Here is a 16,773-nt window from a genome sequence, read left to right as displayed (position 1 = left end):
CAACCAGTCTCACTAACTTTGTCATTAGTCTACTTAACCTTCTTGTTCCCTCACTCATCTTTATGTAAGAATATGATGTAGCTTTTACTCATTTTTTCATCTGCTTGATTGTCCCAAATGTAGAATCCTTCCTTCTCCGAATTACTAGTTAAGTGCGATAAACACCTGATCATCCCCACCAATCACCTTCCAGTTCAGCATATATTTAAAACTTAACTACTGTGTTAAAAATATAACCAATATGAGAGATATTCCGCAACAAAACCCCTTGAGACTTACAAATTTAAAGGAGAGTGCCGTTTTCAAGAATTTCACAGAAATGGGAGGGCGGAGGTGGGGGACACGGGATGACAGTGGCCTTTGTATTCCAACTCCACTACCTTATATTAAACAACATACAGTGGAGTCTTTAAATTATTCAAAGAACTGGCGTTTATATATAAAACACATTTTCGTCACCGAATTTCTGGAATCGTTTGAAACATTGTAATTTCTCTGAACTCCATGTTTCGATTCATGTATAAATTCAAGCAATTTCTAAGTAGGAAGTATAGGAGTAAACCTTGAGTCTTAGTTAATAGAAAAAAGATATTTTTTAGAAAACATCAACTAAAGAAAGGCTAAAAGAGTGGAAAAATTATAGCAAAGTCTCTAATACCCGCATATTTCATTGACAGCATTCCATCCGCTCTTTCCTACAATCAGAGCATCTAAAATGTGACTAGAATATTTTCTAATATATCATAACTTTGTGTTAACTTAAGGATGCCAAATATTACAACGAAAAGATAATACAATATGAAAAACCGACTGTGGTTTATCCCTTAATATATGGAACCAATATTAATTCACGCTGAACAAATGTTAACAATTAAGAGCAAGATAAACGGACTCGACGTATTATCCTGGCAATGCCAACAAGACTGTTAACAATAACATTCCTTTGAGATGACTCATAAACATGCTTATTGTTTTTTATTGTAGTATTTCTTCTTAAAACGGCAGAGAAATTTCTGAAAGATTCACATTTAGGCGGGTCGTATCTTCACCCTCAAACAACAAGATGTTATACGTTACCATTTAAGTAGACTTATGAGTATACTTTTGGGCACTTTACCGGACCATTTCCCATAATCCTTAACCTTCACGTATCAGCCTACGAGAGCAAATTGATAACAACCTAAAAATGTTCCGACAAAGTATTCTTATTGAATAAATTGTGAAATTAATATTGACGGATATTGCTAAAAATTGCTGGAAAAATATTTCTTTCAATATTCGCTTATCAATTCTATCAATAAATATTTCATAAAACTATGTAAAGATTCTCGCGTGATGCGTGTAGTCTTCAAATCAAGTTGAGGGGGCTCTTCCAATTATGACGACAGCCACTCAATTTGTAACCATATAGTAATCGTACTTCAAAAAGTCGGAGAATGTTCCGACAAATTTACTTTTACACTGGTCGTAGTACGGAATGCCATACGTGTAAATGTCCAAAACAATATAAGCATCTCCAAATAGGAGTATGTCCAAGTTTATATAGGTATGTCGAAACTAATATAAGTATGTCCAAAAATAAAATGAGCATGTCCAAAATAATATTAGAGTGTCGAAAAATTAGATGAACATGTCGAATGTAACTGCTAATATCATATTTGTAGAGAACATGTTGACGTTTAATTCACGTCATTTGGTGCAAAATGTCCCAAACATAATATAAGCATGTCACAAATAAAAGGAGTATGTCCAAATTTATATCAACATGTCAAAACTAATATAAGTATGTCCATAAATAATTTAAGCTTGGCAAAATAATATAAGAGTGTCGAACAATTATACGAGAATGTCCAAAATAATAAGAGTGTCGAAAAACTATTACAAAAATATCAAGCGTAAATGCTAACTTCAACTTTGTAATGCACATTTAGGTGTTTGAAGTTGTTAAGGTATTTTGAATAGTATTTGTATATATATATTGACCTAAGGAGTTTTCGGCAAAAATAATTACTTCATAGGCTACTCTGTAAAATGAAAAAAATAACATGGCTAAAAGGGGGAATTTCTGGAAGACCGCGAGAACGTGGTAACATGCCGACAAATTTAAAAGGTTGAATAAGTGATTACTTTAACATTTTTTTGAATGTTGTTTAAATATTTATAGAAATACGTTGAATAAACTATTATCAATTATAAGCACGGAGTGATGGCTATGACATGTGTACCTTCGGAAAGCAAACAGAGGGGGCTCTTCAAGTTAAACACGAAACGTACTCGTGTAGCCAAAATGTTACATGGATTGTGTAGACACACTTCTCTTTTAATTGCATCTCGTGTTTTTCTTTCGCTTTGTAAGTATAATTGTTGAATTGAAGTTTTAGTCAATATCAAAAACGTTCCTTTTCAATCTTATATTCTGTTTAAGGGGTTAATTTCTTCCATAATAATGTGTAACGGTGTATTGGGGTAGGGGTGGGTTTAAATCGGATTTTTATATAACAGCCTTGTGTCATATTGCTCCTTCAGCATGCAATAACACAGATAATCACTAAGGTCAATAACAAAACGCCTTAGTTTCATTGTATTAAAGAATCTGATGACACTTTATCGATACGTCAATATCTATTTCCTTGTGATGTCATCAGATCAAACAGTACAAAGGCAACCATGATACTTCATTTCATTTTGTTTTCCAGCAAAAGTGGCATTGAAAGTTATCCAAGAATTCTACCTCGTTTACATAAAGTTAAAGGAAAATTATTTGGTTCCGAACATTCAGTCCCGTAATACGTGGGACTCACCATCATCAATTTAACACTTAAGTAAGGAGCATCCGGAGATATAGTACACATTAACATTGAATATCTTGAAAGCCGGAACAGCTATTGAAATATTAATATCACTCAAATTCTTCTTTTTGCGTGGACTATTACGATACACACCATATGGAACGATTGATAAAGAAGAAATCAATAGGCGCTACTGTATCTTGCTAAGTGGATTCTTAAAGTGTTTTACGTCATCAATCAATAGCAAAATATTTTTGCCCACTGATAACAGCTATCAACTAACAACTGCATTCCAAGTTTGGTTACAGTCTGATTTAAGGTTGTTGAGTTATTGCAAATTAAAAATTTGGCACCTCCCAAAAAATTGGGTCCCGATAATATTTTGCGCCTAAAAGGTCACAAAAATATTTGACTCAAAGTAGCTCAAAATATAGCTTCCCAAAAAAAATTGGACCCTCCAAAATGTGGGCCCAAGTGGTCCTACAAGTATTTGGGCCCAAACAATGTGCCTCAACATGCTTTTAACGTGGAAATAAAATTTGGGCCACCCGGCCCAAAAACGGGCCCGGATTTTGTTGGGCCAAGGTGGCCTTAATGTACGAGCTATTAACCAACAACTGTATTCTAGGTTTGGCTACAATTCGACTTACTGTTGCGGCGTTATTGCAATGTAAATAAAAGGTGGGCCTAAATGGTCCCAAAAATATTGGGGCCCAAAAGAATGTGTCCCAAAATGCTTTTTATGTGGAAATGTAAATCTGGGCCTACATGGGCTAGTTATTAACCAACAACAATATCCAAAGTTTATCTACAGTCAGAATCACGGTTTCGGAGTTATAGTAATGTAAAGATTTTTACGTTTGATCCAATTACCTCATTAATATTCATAAGGTCAGTGCCAAGAAAGATGGAGCACAACTTCTTACTATAATACATCTACATAGAAAGTATGACAAATATCCATCACTCCGTTTGGAGATATCGCGGACCCACGCAAGTGTCACAGACGCGCGCGCGCACACACCAGCACACCCGCAAAAACATGGCTGAGTATCCTTTGCTACCAGCAAGTAACCAACCAGAGCAGCAACGCTGAGAAATTTGTTTTGAATGGCAATATTTTTGAGCGGTTTATCCATTTGTTTGTGCAAAAAATTAAGACAAAGCAGACACATCGGGTTTCATTTCCTTCCTCCCATCTCCTGTTTTCCTTGGAAACACTGTCACGAACATATTGTATGCAATATGTCGTTGTACTAATTACTAGGGATCAACTTTTCCTCATTGCAAAAACCAACAGTATAGCACTTCGTAGTTCTCATTCATGCAATATTAGAAGGCAAACGTAAAAAAAAGTATTCCTCTGCTAAGTCTGCTAAAATGTTGTTGAATTCAGCTGATCTAGACTGTTTGTTTTTTAAAAACTTTAACGTTTGGTTTGCTGCCGTGGGAACTTATTAGGTTTAACGTTTACCTTTCTCATAGCCACTCGTCTCTCTTCTACATTCTTGACTTGTTTTAAAGCCCCTTGAGCCTTTCTTGCCACAAATTAAAATAATATTTTAATTAAAAGAGAGGTTTGTAATCTGATATCAACGTACCTTTTTAAATGTCAAAACAAGCTCTTTAGATTCAATATCTTATATAAATGATAACTTTTTTGTGTGGATAATTTACAAGTCAGTATGGATGTAATTGTTACAGATAATAAACATTCAGTCAAAGCCCAGCAAAATAGCTGAAAAGTTTACTCAATCAGATGTGAGGGTACTCGATTCCGCAAACAGGGTGTGGCGTAGGCATCATAAACAAGGAAGTATTGTTCATATAGCAAACCGCTTCTAAACTTCGAATCTTCCAAACTGTGTCAATTAGATATTTGCACATACATATTGATAGTGTAGAATATATCATACAGTACATTTCACGGTATATAAGATGCATTATACTAGCTTATGCATGTTATATATATATATATATATATATATATATACATATGTTGCATGTTATATAATGCTGTGCATGTATGGATGTTGTATGCTGGTATGCATGTTGTATATTGCTGATTAGTAGTATCACTTCCTGTCCTTCGATACTTCTTTAATTTTGCCTCCCAACCGAAAGCGTAGTAACTGAACTAAAAAATAACTCATAAAGGGTTCTTAAAAATATGGATAATAGCAGCTTAACCAGCACAAGTAAATCAGCATTCATACTCTTTTCATCGGTTTGGTAGAATTGACGTCACAACTACCCACAGTTACAAAACCATTGATCATTAACCACACTGAACGTAATAAAATTAAAACGTGGCATCGTAATTGATACTCGTTTTAAAAACCAAATACATTGACAGGTATTGAATTGCAATATCATTGATGTCCTAGAGACACGATAGTCCATGAGTATACAATAGGTTTTATGCTTCACTGATGGGAACAAGGACAATTCAACATTATTCACATGAAGCTTACTGCACTTTATATTGAATGAAAGTTTAAGATGCAAATAGCTACAAATAATATTAAATTAGATAGCGCATGACCACTAGCCTAATTAACACAGAGGCCAATGTACATCATTTCCTCGTATGAGCTGTACCTATAATCCAAACCATATTTCAAATAAAATGATGGCATTAATGGACATCCATACCACTACTAAGGTCATTTCAGTAAGGAGTTGATCACCCCTAAAGAGACACTCTGTGCTATTTGCCATCTTGCACTTCATCGAATATGCTTTCGGGTGTCATCTATACAAACCCGAAATCATGGAGAAGCTTTCAAAGTTTGTTTGACTGTTTTGACGATTTGCAACTCGTTTGGAACAGAAAGGGTAAGTCTTTCTATTATTTAATATTTTTAATATATACTACTGAATATCTACTGACTGTTTCGAAAATAACATAAGTTGTGTTGCTGAGCTAACTCTGTTAATATTAAATGATGTGACTAACTGAAGTAAGAACTTCTTCCAACAAATAGGAAAACATCGATAAAAATACCTGATGAAATTCAGTAAGAAAGGCCTTCAATTTAAAATACTTAGAATTGTTAACCTTGCGAAAGAACAACAGTGTTTTGACATATAACAAAACGTCTTTAATTGAACCACACACACTGGAAAAAAAAAACTATATTAGATCAATTGGTTTTTCTATGCCTAAATAAAGTATTCTCTCATATTTGCTCACATGTAAAATACTAAGAAGAAAAGCTCATTCATATATACATCTTAAACGAATTTTGTTACACACCAACTAATAAAAGTCAATCAAGTTGCGTGACATGGCCAGGAAAAAGTAATCTCTTTTCAAACTATGAGTATATCGCTATCCACATATCCTTTACAGCACATCAGTGTACAAGGTTACCCTCTAATAGCCAAGCCCACCTTTCTGAGGTACATATCAACACGTTACAAAACTCCTTTATTTCATCAATTATTGAACTTAATTAACAAGTAGATTAATCAAGTTTATAAATTCATGTTCCATAATTTTGTCTACAAGTACAATAACTAACACTTTGAAATTCAATCATTTCAGCGATAACTAAAAGCTAAACTATAAAATCCAGTTATTTCTAGATTCATAAGTGAAAATGTATCTTCTTGTTAAATATCCAGACATGGGATTCCCTATCGATACAGAGCGATAGTCGCTACTTTTTGTATGGTTATGTGTTTCTAATGTTTTTTGTTAATAATACAACGAATAACTTGATTCCGTTTAAAGGCAATTTCCTTTGTCAGCTGTGTTATTTTGATATGATTTCCAAACAGGCTCGTTAGTGCTTGTATTCGTCGAAGTTATCATTATGAATCCATCAAAGCAACATCTGCGTTGACTAATCTAACAACAAAATATTTCTATGTCATAATCCAATCACAACGATGCTTAAATTTACTTCAAATACAAATAGTCAACAGTTTGGTAACTACTGTGAACAAAACTATAATGATAAGGTATATCCTTTACATAAGATACATACTTCAAAGGGTGGTAGGTCCGATTCAATTTCATCAAATTTGAAACAAAGCTCAGTTTTAAACTTGAAAATATTTCTGTAAACTATCATCCAAATGCGAAATTTGCAGCTTTAAGTTTTCTCAGGGAACACCTAAATGTTTACTCCCTTCACATGCTCATCGATATCACTTTAAAATATATCGTTTTTTATGTAGCAATGTTTTAAAAACAGTCTGCAACAAGGCATTGAAATATTTTGAAATGCATTTTGAAAAAACGTAAACATAAAGATCACTAATTTGGACATGTACATTTTCAAGGAAACAAGGTTGAATAACATTAATTTAAATTAAAACTAACTAGTAATTATAATAACGATACTCGGCTTAGTTAATTTGATAACAACAATTGTTTTCACCGCAATTTTTATAGATCATGGATATAAGAGCGGAGGAAATGTAAGACATTTTCATTTATTTTATTTAAAATGATAAAGTTGTAAAGACCTCTCCTATCGCATGCCTTTCTAAGTGACAGCTCAATAAGATTGATTTCATAAGTAGAGATCACAGTTATTTCCTCAATGAAAATGTCAAAACGAGAAGTAGTATCATTTGACCAGAGGTAACTCCTCTATACTCAGACTTAATGTCCTATTACGATACCAAGATAATGGGAAACTTGAAAGAAAGAAAATGAGATTTTAGCAGTGAATGGAGTTAGTTGAGATATTTTGATATATCGTTACCTAAAAATACAAAGTACAAAAAATGTGCACATCCCAAAATATGGTCATATTACTATCAAGAAATTAATGCACGAAACAACAAAATACATATATGTTTAACTCACTTTCATGAACATTGCACTTTTTGAAATTTCTGTTTTAATTCTCGTGAGTTAGAATGAAACACCTATAAAGTATTGTTTGTCGAATGTGTGAGACTTGTTCAACTGTTTAAAAATAATACTGTTGTTTTACGAACATGATCTTTGAATTGTATAAACTAGAAGATTTAAAAGATTGAAAGTCGCTTTCCAATGCCATAGACGTTACTTATACGTATAAGTAGTTTCATAAGATCTTATAAATTGCCATTTTGGTAACATCTGAATTACCTCTTCGAGTCATTCGAATAATGTAAAATAATCATTAGTTTTGTAATTGTGACCGATGTGAAGTCTGAGGGAAAATAATAGTTATTTTCATAAAATAATACTCAAAATAAAATCGTAGTAAGATGTTTCTTTAGTCTTTGAGTCCAGACAACTAGTCACACAAAGAATTTTTCCAAAATACTTAAATGCCTCATCAAATAAATCAATTTCACTGAAGAATTGTATGCTCTCGTGCATTAAATCAGTTTGTTACATTGTAGTTTTTAATATAAGCTATATTCTGGAAGAAAAGCAAAAGGCAAATCCTCTATTTTATCCTATCATTAATAAATATATAAAAATAAAGGTCATATAACTAGCGGAATAACTTAGTGCAGATGCAGAGAACATTTCCAACACTTTAAAGATAACCTGATGCTCATTCTGGTTGCTTGCCTTTAAATAATTATGCTTTTTAATTTTCATTACAATGTTATGTCGATTAGGAATACCTTAATACATGTTTTATTGTTTTGTCTTTAGTTTTTTTTTTGTCTTTTTTTTACTTTAAATTCGGATAAATCTATAAAACAAAAAAAAACAGAGAGTATAAATAAAAACATTTTCAACAAAACGTATATATATATATATATATATATATATATATATATATATATATATATATATATATAAATCTAGATATATATATATATATTTATAAATATATATATATAGATACAATTGTGAAAAAAAGTATTAGGTGATATTTAAAATCTGGAAATACTTCAAAGAAAGACAGTTTTTCTCTAATTTATTTGTAAATTATCTAATCACAAATACCGTAATTTACATTGATTTTCACATAAGATCTCCATAAAGTCGTGACGACCATGTAAAGTTCCTTGTATTTGACAAACTAGGTAACGTTTAATAGTCTCAATTTGAATACCGGAATTAAATATAAAACCTTCGCGAAGATATTCTCATGAATGGCCAGATTTCCTATAATGGGACCACTGAAAATGTACTCTAACTATAGCATGTATGTGGTGGGAGTAGTCACCGATCCCCACCCACACTCTCCCTCTTCACTGTTCTCCATCCCTCCCTCCCTCCCACCGACTTGCACCTTCCTTTCATGATACCATGTGGCTGGTCGGTGTAGTACAAAACTTAACGTTTCGTTTGTCGTTTTAAAGTAACAGATAACATAATTCAGTATAGAAAAGGAAACTCTCCCTATATTTAAGAAAACCCATACATGATAAACTTTTACAAATTAAACATTAAAATTAAAATATCAAATCTATTACACTGTATTTAAGTGTCTCTTTTCTAACACGTTGCAAAAACTAGAAAGCATTGTCATAACTCTACTCCATGTATGGTTATAATTCGCTTGAAAAACTTTCGGTTTACTGATATGTTTAAAGATATCTAATTAAATTCCTCCATTTGATATTTTGTGGCTATCGTTCGAACGAGTAATGTATACAAGAAAAACACGACTTGTGTCACTCAACTTACTGTGACAATAAACTACAATGGTTTATACAAATAGAACAGTAACGTCTCATACAGTGTAAGTCATTGCTTCCTTAAAGCATTATCGACGATACAAAACTTTGGCTACATCCCAAAACAATCTACTTTGACCGCGTTAATATCTTTGTAGAAATGATACCATGTTGTGTATTTTACTCTGTTGGCAACAGGAAAATTACATAGTGTAATTATTTCGATTCCATTGATTTTATTTTCATGATTTAAGGTAAAGGTGGTTTGATATCCTTGTATCAAAGGATCATATTCTTCTGTAAACCGTAGAACGTTTTAAGGCTATATTGACAAGATGACCAGTGTGCAGACAAAAAATCAAGAATTTGATAAAGACGAATAAATCAGAGAATTCTTAACATTTCAGGGAAGAACTAAAGCGTGTTGTCTTGTTTATACAGAGAGTTGGAAATTCTATACAATATGTTTTTTCTTGACAGATAACATCGTAATGTCATGAAACGTGAACTGCCATATACTCGTCTGTTCTAACATGTCAGTATTCAGAATTTACCAAACAAGATAACAAATGTAATTGTTTAAGGTGCTACCGACCATTCTTACTGTAACAAATTTAAAGCCGACTACTTGTACAATTGTTACTACTTATGGTACTATAGAATTATAATCATTGAATGACTTGTCTGAAAGAGAGAAAACATTTTAAATTTCTTTTGAAAGTTCGCCCTTTCCTTTTGCACATTTTCTGGTGAAATTCTATATTTCTTGCAATTTTCATCATTGTCATGTTATAGAAGATAAAGTTGTAGTGTTAAATTTTCTATTTTCCCTCTATATCACGTAGATTTGTAGAATTAGCGTTCAACAAGGATATCTTAAATTCTCTATTTCATAACAAACTGGTGTATTGTATTATAGGTTTGCTTTTGATGCTGTGATTTTTTTTAGAAAATGACAAAACCATTCAGACAAAAATTCTCTTCAACTTATTGGTGGCTGTGTTTTTACTACGTCACACCTTATAGCTTAAAATTAAATATTGATCCTTACAACCCAGTCATTTAATAATTACGCTTCAGGTTTCTAATTAGCAAGATATAAAAGTCTATGGCTAAGAACTTACCTTACAAGTAGATGGAAGCTTTCACTTAGAGTTCATTTTGTTTATGTTTGCCTTTGTTCTTTCACGTTAGCTTACATATCATGTACCAGAGAAGCTGTAAAACCGGGACAATTTCAATAATCTAAATCTTCCTGGAAGAAAGTTGTAATATAAAGTTCAACTCTCTAAGTGTTTATTGATATTTGCAATATCGGCGGCATATCAGTATCGGTAAAATTTAGCCTCATTGACGATAACGGCAAACTAATATTGAACTTTTTCTTCCACAAAAAGCCAGTTTCGATTAATAGCAAGTGGCCAATATGCCGATCAGCTAGTCAAACAAGCATGACGCAAGTTCTGAAAAATACTGACAGATCTAAACAGACCAGTCATGGACACTTACCGTTACAAACTCAGCAGTCTTTGTCGCGCCTTAAAGGAAATTTCACCAGTCTGGCTGCTGTATTATACAATTGCATATTCAGAATAGTAACTTAACTTATGTGAATATATGTATATAACTACAATAGTAGCCTATCAGTCCTCCGCTGAGAATAAATGTTATAACACGTCGAAAACCCCTCTTCTAAATCATTCCAAAAATTGTGTACATTGCAATAGCTGCAAAGAGTATCATGGATGCCGTTTGTTAAAACATCAATGACTGATGAAAGATTGTATTTTGAAAATCTAGTTTGCGTATCACATTTTTTTGCCGATTGGTTTACGAAATATTTCAAACACGAAGCACTTGCTAATTTTGGCTAGACTTAGTTGTTAGTATAGCCGGCTAATGGAAGGAAATAAGAGTCTACGGAAATTAGACAATATGTAAAAGTAAGCTGGCCTGACGTTTCGATCCTAGCAGGATCTTCTTCAAAGGCTAAATGACAAGTAACAGTAACAGAAAGGACGAAAACACACAAGAAATAGACAATCAAAGAACATGTTTTCGTTTTCGTTCTGATAAACGCATGAACTTACCTTACAAGTAAAATGACACCTTTCAAATCTCAGAGTTTTATTGTGCACGGTAAGTATCAAGACACGGTAATCTTAGTCAAATAAGAATAGCTGGGACGATGTAAATGATCCCTACGTGTTATTAAGGACTGATAAACACAAATGCGTTACAACATATGTCTGAAATGTCTTATGTCAAAATATAACTTGAACAAAGAACATCTGTCTGTTTTAAGCAACAAAGCTGTTAAAGGAAGCAGCCGGCTATTGCCTTTGTTCTTTACATGAACTTACGTATCATGTACCAGGGTAGCTGCAACACCGGAAAAATGCCATTAATCTAATGTTTCCTGGAAGAAAATTTGTACTCTGTAAGTGATCATTGACCTTTAAATCAGATATGGAATATAGACAAAAGAAAAACATCAGTAAAAGTGGTGATCCGGAGAATTTACAAGAGTTTAAATCGACTTAACTTGTTTTAAACTAACATATTATGGACCAGTTTGCGAAATGTTCTTTTTTTCCCTCGAACTGTTTTTATAAGACATTAGCTTTAGATTTAATCTGATCCTGCTTAGTGTTGACTGCATCAATCTGTATGTCTTGTAATGTATTCATTAAAAGTATTTTATTACACAGGGAATCGTCGGTGCCGACAGAAGATCTTCAGGTAGGTGTAGTTGTTATGTTATATGATTGACCTTACGATAAGAAGTAACCTCAGTAAGCTATATCACTTATGTATTATAAATGTTAACACCTCAGTTGACCAACTTGAATGGCTGGAAATGTTGGTTCTTTAGTGGTCGCTCTAAACGTTTTTTTTTTTCAATCATGTCACCATTTCCGAACATCTATTATGAAATTGATTTCCTCTGAGTCGTATATTTTCGATCTTTTCATGTCCAACGTGCTACATCGATATTTTTTCATGTACGTTAAGTGGAATTTGACTGTTTTCATTAGTCTTTAACTACTGATAACTACGAAAACATTTGATTCAAATGGTCTTTGAATTTTATGTTAACGTAATTGTTTCAAAACAGTTATATCTGAGAATCCAACCACGATTACCTTATTAAATTTAATATTAGTCGCGATATCTTCCTCTATACGGTAGTTGAGTAATAATTGGCATAAAGGCTAATCTATTATCTTAACTCTCATAGTAACAAAGCCATGTTTATTACAATTGGCTCAGAATGCTATTTTCGTTAACTGAAATGATTTTTCAATCGCGATAAAAGTTTACTTTGTTTTACCTTTCATCCAGGTTTTACATACTTTGTTTTTCAACAACCTGAGTATCCGAGAGATTGCAGAGAAGTATCGAATGCATGTTCCTCTGCCCACAATACATCTGGAGTGTACCTTATTAAACCAGATGGCTACCCGGAACCGTTTGAGGCTTACTGTTATAATGATCTTGATACTGGTGGATGGACGGTATGCCATAGTTGATAACTTGATGTCTCCTGTTCAACTTTAACCAGTTTTGAACAAATTTACTTCAATTTTGCCTACAGCAATACATAGTGATGTAAAAAAAATCCTTTTTTCAACTTGAATATTTTTATCGAAGCAAACTTTGAATCAATTATTTTTATACATTTTGAAATTAAGTCCAGTGTAGTTCATCTTCCAAAAAAAAACTGTAAACCTTTAGCCTACACTACAAATTGAAGTTATAAATATAAGTTCTAATTTCTGTTAGAAATGTTAGCAACAAATCACATTGCGGAAGGGAACGAATAATTAATATTTATAACGTCCTAGTTAACGCTTAACTTCTTTGGTATTCGTCGTAGGTATTACAGCGCCGAAGATCGGATTCCGTCAATTTCAATAGAAGTTGGAAAGATTTCAGAAATGGCTTTGGCTTTCTAGGCAGTGAGTTTTGGATTGGAAATGAAAAAATTGCCTTCTTATCAAATCAAAAGCGGTATCATCTGCGACTGGATTTTGAGAACGTTGCTGGAGATACTTACTATGTAACATATGACGAGTTTCGTATCTCAGATGAAAGGGGGGATTATCATATATCTAGTTTAGGTATATTCGAAATATCAGATGGTAAGTATCGTTTACATTCGTATTAAACATAAAGCCAAAATAACTCGTATTTGTTTATTAAATGTCGAAAGTAAACGTGCATAAACTGAAAGGTTTATTCTGAGAACGAATTGATCTTTTGGAAGTAAAATTGACATGTCAAACATTTTCTTACCTTGAATAAACTGCTACAATACATATAGTACGAGTATAAATAGAGTATACCAGCGAGTACAACGGTGCTACAGTACATAAAGTAGCGGTTTCAACATGCTATGATATATATGATATGTTGAAATATTAATATTGCATTAGTATCTATACTAGATTTCGAAAATGCCTCCATTAGCTGAATTGTGATTACGCACTTACTACATTACTGCTTCGTACTCAACACTTACCTTGGTTCTGAACAAGGAACCGTATCTAACATTTGTACAACAGAATGTTTACACTTTAACAGGTCCGTCTCCCAGTTTGATCAGAACAAGCAACGTTGTTATTAATAATCACTGTTGTCAAAAAGTAGTATAGTAATTCCGAGGAAACTCTGAAACAGAAGTAAGGTATGACTATATGGTTTCAGACCAGTTGTGCAACAAATTATGGAGTATTATCTCGTAATGTTGAATAAATATTAACATAAAGTTGAATAAGAAACAGCCAGTACCTGATTTAAATTGTTCTGTATACATTCGAACTGTTTCTGAATGTGTGTTTTTTTTTCTTTTCTTAAACCATCTGATAAGAATGACATCAGAGGGAAGGAATGACAAAACTATTCTTTCCCACATGTCATATTTTTCGTGTCTATATTAAGTTACTATTATTTACATTTTATTCTTTCCTGTTCTCTAGGAATAATCCCTGAACGGTTTCCGGCTAATGAGATATTTAGCAATGAGATATGTGAGAGGACTTGTGACGACCCTGATACTTGCATCTCGCCTACATCTCGCACAGAAACAGAGTGTCGGTGATTATCTGAGACATCAAGAACAATGCATCCCTCGGAACCAATGCAACTGCTTCGTTGCTGACAAAGGAGGTGTATTAAGGGTCAGTACGGCTCTTTCGGGTCATTTTAAATGCTTTCCTCTTCATTAATTGTTTGATAGCTATCTTTTTTTTATGGCGAATCCGTGGGTCTGCTTCATCCGAATTGACTTTAAAGACCGCATTAACATTTCATAAAGGTTCATACCCTTACCTAGATCAATCGAAAGGAAGTTTACATTGGCCACCCACCGTTGAAACCCTGTACCTTTCACTGTGACAACCGCAAATCCATCATGATTATTTTTACCCGCTAAATATCTTAAATTAGGAAGTCGAATTTTACGTCAATTCAAGATGTACACGTAGATCAACTTGTAGGAACAACCAGATTATAGAGGCGAGTAAACAGTGTAGTGATCACGCAACCTGTGATGAGAGGAACGGTGTCTCTAAATGTTACTGCAATCAAAACTACGAAGGGGACGGAGTGACGTGCACCCACAACTGCTTCGTTGATGCCAAAAGAAGTGTATTAAGGGTCATTGTAGTTCTTTCAGGCCATTTTAAATGCTTTGCTCATAATTCTTTGTCCATATAATTTGAAACAAACCTTTTACTATTTAAACGTGTCAAGTATCGCATTACTTTTAAAGATAACCGTGTGGCGAGAGCATCGCGGTTATCCATTGATTCCATTTCATTCGAACAGGCCAGGCAAAACTGTCAGTCAAAGGATGAATTATATTTAGTCGGATTCATAGTATCCCTTCTACGGGTGTGCATTCCCTTATAAACCTTAAACAAAATTGTTAGATACATCTTACCAAAATCGTGCGTTTCAAACGTATTGTAACTTGAGTTTTCTGTTTCAACAAACCTTTCAACGAAGGCAACATTTGACAGCTACTTTAAAAAAAAAGTATGGCAAATACCTAGGCCCCCAACATCAGAGTTGGCTGCACAGACCTCATTAAACTATCTTAAAATTTGATACCCTTTGCAAGAAAAGTAAATTTGCATTGGCCAGCCATTCTTGCAATTCTGTACATTTAACTGTTACAACCGCAAATCCATAATTGATTTATTATTATTATTATTTTATCCCGCTAAATTACTTAAATTAGGATGAACGTTACCATATTTATTTAAAACGCTCATGACCATATATTAAGGTTAATCCAGTGCGTCATCAAAAGTCGTTAAAAATGTAACAAATTAACATGTATTTTACTATCTTTGGTATATGTCATTTAACATTTATCTTTCCAGGGAGGTGAATCATACATTAGTTCTGACTGTTCCTTACGAATAACTTGCAACAGTAACGTACTTACAAGTGAGAGGTACAGTTGTAGTGCAGATGCAACCTGCGAGGCGCGGAATGATATCCGTAGATGTTACTGTAACGAATGGTTTGAAGGTGATGGTCTTAAATGTACCCGCAGTGGACCGAGAGATTGTTCTGATCTTTACACAGCGGGTAGAAGAAATAACGGAAAATATACCATTTATCCCGCTGGAAGCTCCGGGTTTGAAGTTTTTTGTAAAATGTCTAGTGGGGGATGGACAGTAAGTTTTAGCCATTGACAAGCAATATCTTTCCCATGTTAAACTTGTGTTTTCTTATATGACAGGACTTCGTTCACTAACATTTGAAGTAAATCATTCAATTACTTAATTAAATTGATCCATCTTCCTTTCAGTTTAAAATAAATCGGATTATTGACCTTCACCAATTAATTTCTCTTACTTATTGTAGTATAATGAGATATTCCATACATTACGTACTTGCCATCTAAAACTAATTGATTCTCTTTGTAGATTTTGCAACGACGTACATGTCAAGTAGTTCCGTCAGCTTTAATCGATACTGGTATGAGTACAAAAACGGGTTTGGAATCCCAACAGGAGATCATTGGATTGGCAACGATAAAATATACAAATTGACAAACCAAAAAGCCTACCAACTTCTAATAGAAAAGACAAACAGGGAAGGATCAACATACTACAGCCGTTATTCATCATTTAGAATCAGTAACGAGGGAGACAGATTCCGACTGTCATTGGGTGGCCACTATGGAAATGCTGGTAAGTATTGTGCTAAATGTCAATCATACTTACGCAGACTCGTAGTTATTGTGTAATCTTATTCTAACATAACTACATGTAGTCGTAATCATACTCTAGTATTTGTACTCGTACATATACTCAGGTATTGTTATAAATCAAGTGTAGAGACTAATGTAGAACTACAAACTATACCTCGTGCTTAG

General features: G+C 33.4%; 1 protein-coding gene and 1 long non-coding RNA gene across 2 annotated transcripts in view; one reads left to right on the top strand and one right to left on the bottom strand.

The window, feature by feature from the left end:
- Positions 1-16,773, bottom strand: part of LOC139974071 (retinol dehydrogenase 8-like) — a 145,057-nt gene that overhangs the window by 67,047 nt on the left and 61,237 nt on the right. The window lies entirely within an intron of this gene.
- Positions 14,381-16,338, top strand: LOC139974074 (uncharacterized). The gene is made up of 3 exons (XR_011795381.1): positions 14,381-14,560; positions 15,770-16,069; positions 16,322-16,338. It is a non-coding gene; the product is annotated as an uncharacterized lncRNA (long non-coding RNA).

The sequence above is a fragment of the Apostichopus japonicus genome, chromosome 9 (assembly GCF_037975245.1).
Source record: "Apostichopus japonicus isolate 1M-3 chromosome 9, ASM3797524v1, whole genome shotgun sequence".
Classification (NCBI taxonomy): domain Eukaryota; kingdom Metazoa; phylum Echinodermata; class Holothuroidea; order Aspidochirotida; family Stichopodidae; genus Apostichopus; species Apostichopus japonicus.
Note: the sequence above shows the minus strand (reverse complement) of the source record. Positions and strands in the feature narration are given on the sequence as shown.